Here is a 6995-nt window from a genome sequence, read left to right as displayed (position 1 = left end):
TGTAGGGGTACTTATTATAACCATAATTGAATAAGTTAGAGAAATAAGAGGGTAGCTGTTGGAGCAGCAAAATATATGCTAAGAAGATAAGAGGGGTTCTCTAGTTCTCCATTTAATACAAATGAAACTCCAAATTTTTGCTTTGCATCTCAGCTAGACTGTAACTGATTATGACCTACTGTCAAAGAAAAGGAGCCTCAAAAAAGGAGCCTCAGATAAACTAAAAGAAACTCCTGTTATGTCTAGTCTCACTTGTTATTGGAAGAGATAACTATATGTGTGATGACGGGGAAATAATCCCTCCTGTAGAATTTCAGTTCATTAGTTAGTTTGGGCTGCTCTAACAAAAATACCATAAGCTGGGTGCCTTAGAAAAAATAAAAATTTATTTCTCACAATTCTAGAATCTGGAAGTCAGAGATCAGGATGCTAACATGCTCAGGGTCTGATGATGACCCTTTTGCAGACTGCCAACTTCTCCTTGTAACTTCACATGGTAGAAAGATTGAGAGAATTTTTTAGGGTATCTTTTTTTTAAAGATTTTATTTATTTATTTGACAGAAAGAGACACAGTGAGAGAGGGAACACAAGCAGGGGGAGTGGGAGAGGGAGAAGCAGGCTTCCTGCCAAGCAGGGAGGCCGTTGTGGGGCTGATCCCAAGACCCCGGGATCAGGGCGTGAGCCAAAAGCAGATGCTTAATGACTGAGCCACCCAGGTGCCCCTAGGGTATCTTTTATTAGGGCACTAATCCCATTCATAAGAGCTCCATTTTCATGGTCTAGTCACTTCCCAAACACCTGACATCATAATACCACATTGGGGGTTAGAATTTCTACATAGCAATTTTGAGGTGATATAAATATTTGGTTTATAACACTTAGCCTGGATTAAAATTATTAAAATTAAGTGTGCTTTGAAAATTCCTTGTTTTATATATTGAGAATACATTTGATATTTTAGATATTCTCAATTTTATAACATGATTGTTTTTATTAATAAGATTCATTGATGATTGCATCTTACTTTATTTAATATTTATGAATTCTAAGTATTATATATATGTGTGTAGTTATAACTTTATTTCAAAGAAGCTAACTCCAAATTTAAAAAAAAAATAGAAATGATTTATTGAGAAACTATAAAGAAGAATTTCATAGTTTCTTATGGTAAAATACCAATTCTTTCTTAATTTGGAGCTCTAAATCAGTTATAAACATGAACAGGACATGCATCTATTACACACATGAATACACATACACATACACAAAAATCTTCATATAGGTATTTTCAAAATTTTTTTAATTAATGAGTCCACATAGGAGACAAATTGTCTTTGCAGAATATGGAGAATATTTTAGGAAGTTCCTGGCTCGGGAGACTGTTGCTGTAATTAACAGCCAATGCATATAGGCTGTCTGGCCTAGAAATCACTGAATTCTTGAATTCCCAAAAGAGCTCAAAAATGATATCAAAAGCTAATGTTTAATTTTCAGTTGCAAACTACATTGTAGAATTTAGCATGCTTTGTGACTTTTGTCCTAGACTCATTGGAATAAAATAACAAACTAGAATACAGTGAATATATATATATATATAATATATTAATTTTGATAATCAAATTCTTCTATTTCAATTGATAATCAAATAGGTTTATATTCCTTAATAGTTTTGAGCTGCCAAATCTTTCTGAGACCTTAGGGATAGATTAGGATTTTTAATCTTCTTTCCTGTAAGAATTGCAAATTTATCAATTCTCTCATTGAAAGTAAAAAACTAAACTCAAGATCAAACATTTCACACATATAAATGACAGACTCCAAACATAAACCTGCTTTGTTGTCAATGAAAAGAAAAGCAATCTTATCAATTTTGTTTGGTTAAATTTTCTCTCTTTACTCTTGTTGATTTTATTTTGTATTTTGAAGTTCATGTTGTATTTAGGGAAAGGTTTTCTGTTCTACTGTTTTATCATTTGGAATAGCCAATTCAAGTCTTTAGTAAATTTTTCCTTCTAAAAATCATTTTTTATTCTATGTATACTTCAAAATTTCCTCTACTTCATTAATTATTTTGTGCTAACTAAATTGTCCCACCACACTGTCTAACTTTTCTTCATACCCCAAACAAGTGTTTCATTTCAAATAAATTTTGTGTCCCCTTTCATTTCTATTGGGAAAACCAACAAAGATTAGCATTATAATTTCAGCTATATACCAAAAAAATTAATATATATTATCCTATAAATTACTGTAATATTGAATAGGTAAGGCAAGTGAGTCTTACAGATAGTACCAAAATAGACCCATGTTTTAAAATGCTTAGATGTAGAACTTGTAAAAAATGGTTTTGTGGATTTTGGGTACATGATAAGAACAATATTGTTTCCTACTGAAATTTGAATTTTTTTCAATAATACACACAAATTTTCATATATGCAAATAAGCCAATGTTATCTGCTGATGATATATATTAATAATGTATCGTGCATTTTTAAATATTCATAGAACTAAAATTCATAAAAGTCTAGTAAGCTTACATAAGATGTGCACACATTGCAGCATTCACATTTTTCCAAGTGTAGAAGAATTTACCAAAGTAGACTATATGCTGTGTAACAAAGTCTCAACAAATTTCAAAGATAAAAAAATAAAGAAATCTTTTGAAGTATGTTTTCTGACCACATGGAATTAAGCTAGGTTAAACAAAACATCTAGAAAAAAGCCCAAATATATAGAGACTAAAAGCTTACTCTTAAATAATCCATGAGTCAAAAAAAAAAAATCAGAATGTTTTTAAATAAAATGTAAACTAATAAATGCATGACATATCAAAAATGCATTGACACATCAAAAGCTGTGGTTAGTGGAATATTTATTATAAAATTTAAACTGTGAACAATTTTTTGAGCTCCATTCTGAAAAAGCTAAAAAAAAAAAAAAAAGAACAGCAAAAAGAAAAAGAAAAAAAGAAGAAAAAAATGTGATCATTGCAATAGATGAAGAAAGCATTTGAGAAAACTCATTACTTCATCATGTAGGGGCCAAGGGGAGGCAGCCCCAAAGTGGGCTACTTTGGCATGAACATTATTTTGAGTTAAAAACAATCAAAACCCAGCAGATTCAAGAAAATCTCTTTACCTCCCCCTCAATTGCCTGCTTATACCAGAAAGAGAGCTATTATCAGAGATCCCTCTTTACTAAAAAGAATAACCTTTATTAAACATACTAGACTCTTCATGGGCTGGTTCCTACATTTTTTCTCTAGCGTCATTTCTAAATATATTTCGTGATATTTTATATGTTCAAATAATCACTGATCAACTTAACATGTATTGAACTTTTCATGTGATTTTATATGGCTAAGCTTCTGAATATATTATTTTACAATATGAACTCCTTTAAATCACGTTTTTTTAAACTTTATATTGAAATTTACATATATATGCCAAAAATTATACATTATTCTAACTATAAATGAATTTTTCAAATTAAGTATACTTAGAGTGTTGCAAAAACAGAATATTACCAGCAGTCCTGAATTCCCCTACTCACCGCCCACTTTGTAGTCACTATCTCCTAAAAGTAAAACTATGTGACTTCTAATAGCACAAATTAATTTTGCAAGTTTTGTGATTTACTCCTGTGTCTGTTTTTTATTCAAATCATACAAAGTTAATAAATATTGTTGCATGTATTTTGCATATTTTTCTTCTACTTATGTGTGTGATACCTTCATCACTTTTGAAATTTTTTATCAGTTTTAATTTTCATGGGCATTTGGGTAAATTCCAGTTTTAGGTTATCACAAATAGTGCAACTATGAACATATTAATACTTTTTTGGATAAACATATATACACAGGCCTATTGATTATGTATCTAACAGCTGAATTGTTGTGTCATGGGTATGCTTATTTTTCAGCTTTAATAAATACTGTCACACAGTTTTTCCAACATGTGGTATTTTCCATTTTGCATTTGGCTGAGTATGTACTGGCATATCACTTTGTATTTAATTTGCATTTTTCTGGTAGCTAATGAAGTTAAACACCTTTTCACATGCTTAATAGTCATATGGGTATCCTCTTTTGTGAACTGCTATTTGTCTTTTACCCAAAAAGCTGTTGAATTTTCTTTCTTATTGATATGTGAGATATTTTCAGTATTTAAGTTGTGAGTTCCTTGTTTTATATCCATCTATCTATTCTCTATTGTACCTTTCATTTATTTCTCCATGGATCTACAAACCTAATAAATATGTTCTCTTGTTCTGTGAGTTGCTTTTCTAGTCACTCAATGCATATTTTAATAGTAACGTTAACATTAATAATAACATTAACAATTCCAGACTTCAAAAAAAATACATTTTTCTTGTATAGTTATTGTTCTTTGTGTCTTTTTCAAATGTTCTTTGCTGCCTCCAAGATCACAAACATGCTTAACTATGTTTTCTGTTAAAAACTTTAATATTTTATCTCACACAATTGATCTCTAATCTATCTGGAACTGATGTTTCTGTGTTCAGAGTAAAATGGAGGCAAAAACACATTTTTATTGTATAGATGGCTAATGTCCTAAACTATTCATAAAGAAAACAATTTCCCATTGCCTTATACCTGCTGGGAATTGCCAGGACTCCCTATACTAATGAATGAAAGATTACTCCAAACTTTGCTGTGAAAAAGAGAAGGCAATGGGGTCAACGCTTGGGGATAAAGACCCATTGCTCTTTGCTCCCACCTTTCTTGGTCCTTCAGGATAATCATAATTCTTTATCATTGTTTCTCAAGCATGTGATGTGTGACAAGGGGTCTTACTTGGAGCTAGGAAGATCTGTTTAAGGGTAAGATATGATATGCTAATCTGCATGTTTTGTGAGTTCTGATAAACAAAACCTAGGGTTACGGGTCTGTTCAGGTTTTCTATTTCTTCCTGGGTCAGTTTTGGTAGTTCTCTAGGAATGTGTCCATTTCTTCCAGATTGTCTAATTTGTTGGCATGTAGTTGCTCATAATATGTTCTTATAATTGTTTGTATTTCTTCAGTGTTGGTTGTGATCTCTCCCCTTTCATTCATGATTTTATTTATTTACATCCTTTCTCTTTTCTTTTTTTATAAATCTGGCTAGGGTTTATCAATCTTAATAATTCTTTCACAGAACCAACTCCTAGTTTCTTTGATCTGTTCTGTTCTTTGGTTTCTATTTCATTGATTTCTGCTCTAATCATTATAATTTCTTCTCTCCTGCTGGGTTTAGGCTTTATTTGCTCTTTTTTCTCCAGCTCCTTTAGGTGTAGGGTTAGGTTGTGTATTTGAGAACCTTTCTTGTTTCTTGAGAAAGGCTTATAGAACTATATACTTCCCTCTTAGGACTGCCTTTGCTGCATCCCAAAGATTTTGAACAGTTGTGTTTTCATTTCCATTTGTTTCCATGAATTTTTTTAACCAGTAAGGAAATTGAAGCAGTAATCAAAAATCTCCCAACAAACAAAAGCCCAGGGCCAGATGGCTTCCCAGGGGAATTCTACCAAACATTTAAAGAAGAATTAATACCTATTCTGAAACTGGTCCAAAAAATTTAACTGGAAGGAAAACTTCCAAACTTTTTTTTGTGAGTCTAGCATTACCTTGGTTCCAAAACCAGACAAAAGATCCCACCAAAAAGGAGAATTACAGACCAATATCCCTGATGAGCATGGATGCAAAAATTTTCACCAAAATACTAGCCAATAGGATCCAACAGTATATTAAAAGAAATATTCACAAGGGCCAAGTGGGATTTATTCCTGGGCTGTAAGCTTGGTTCAACACCTGCAAATCAATCAATGTGATACACTACATTAATAAAAGAAAGAACAAGAACTATATGATCCACTCAATAGATACAGAAAAAGCATTTGACGAAGTACAGCATCCTTTCTTGATCAAAACTCTTCACAGTGTAGGGATAGTCGGTACTTACTTCAATATCATAACAGCCATCTATGAAAAGCCCATAGATAATATCATTCTCAATGGGGAAAAAATGAGAACTTTTCCCCTAAGGTCAGGAACATGGCAGGGATGTCCACTATAACCACTGCTATTCAACATAGTACTAGAAGTCTTAGCCTCAGCAGTCAGACAACAAAAAGGAATAAAAGGTATCTGAACTGGCAAAGAAGAAGTCAAATTCTCACTCTTTGCAGATGCTATGATATTTTATGTAGAAAATCCAAAAGACTCCACCCCAAAATTTCTAGAACTCATACAGGAATTCAGTAAAGTGGCAGGATATAAAATCAATGCACAGAAATCAGTGGCATTTCTATACACCAACAACAAGACAGAAGAAAGAGAAATTAAGGAGTTGATCCCATTTACAATTGCACCCAAAACTATAAGATACCTAGGAACAAATCTAACCAAAGAGGTAAAGGATCTGTATTCAGAAAACTATAAAATACTCATGAAAGAAATTGAGGAAGACCAAAGAGATGGAAAAACATTCCATGCTTATGGATTGGAAGAACAAATATTGTTAAAATGTCTATGCTACCTGGAGTGATCTGTACATTCAATGCGATCCTTATGAAAATACCATCAACTTTTTTCAAAGAAATGGAACAAATAATCCTAAAATTTGTATGGAACCAGAAAAGACCCCAAACAGCCAAAGGAATATTGAAAAAGAAAAGCAAAGCTGGTGGCATCACAATTCCGGACTTCAAGCTCTATTACAAAGCTGTAATCATCAAGACAATATGGTACTGGCACAAACACAGACACATAGATCAATGGAACAGAATAGAGAGCCCAGAAATGGACCCTCAACTCTATGGTCAACTAACCTTTGACAAAGTAGGAAAGACTAGCAAAAGGAAAAAAAGACAGTCTCTTCAACAAATGGTGTTGGGAAAATTGGACAGCCACATGCAGAAGAATGAAACTGGGCCATTTCCTTATACCACACACAAAAATAGACTCAAAATGGATGAAAGACTTAAAGGTGAGCCA

Source organism: Neomonachus schauinslandi, chromosome 2, assembly GCF_002201575.2.
Source record: "Neomonachus schauinslandi chromosome 2, ASM220157v2, whole genome shotgun sequence".
Lineage (NCBI taxonomy): Eukaryota > Metazoa > Chordata > Mammalia > Carnivora > Phocidae > Neomonachus > Neomonachus schauinslandi.
This window is presented reverse-complemented; position numbering follows the sequence as displayed.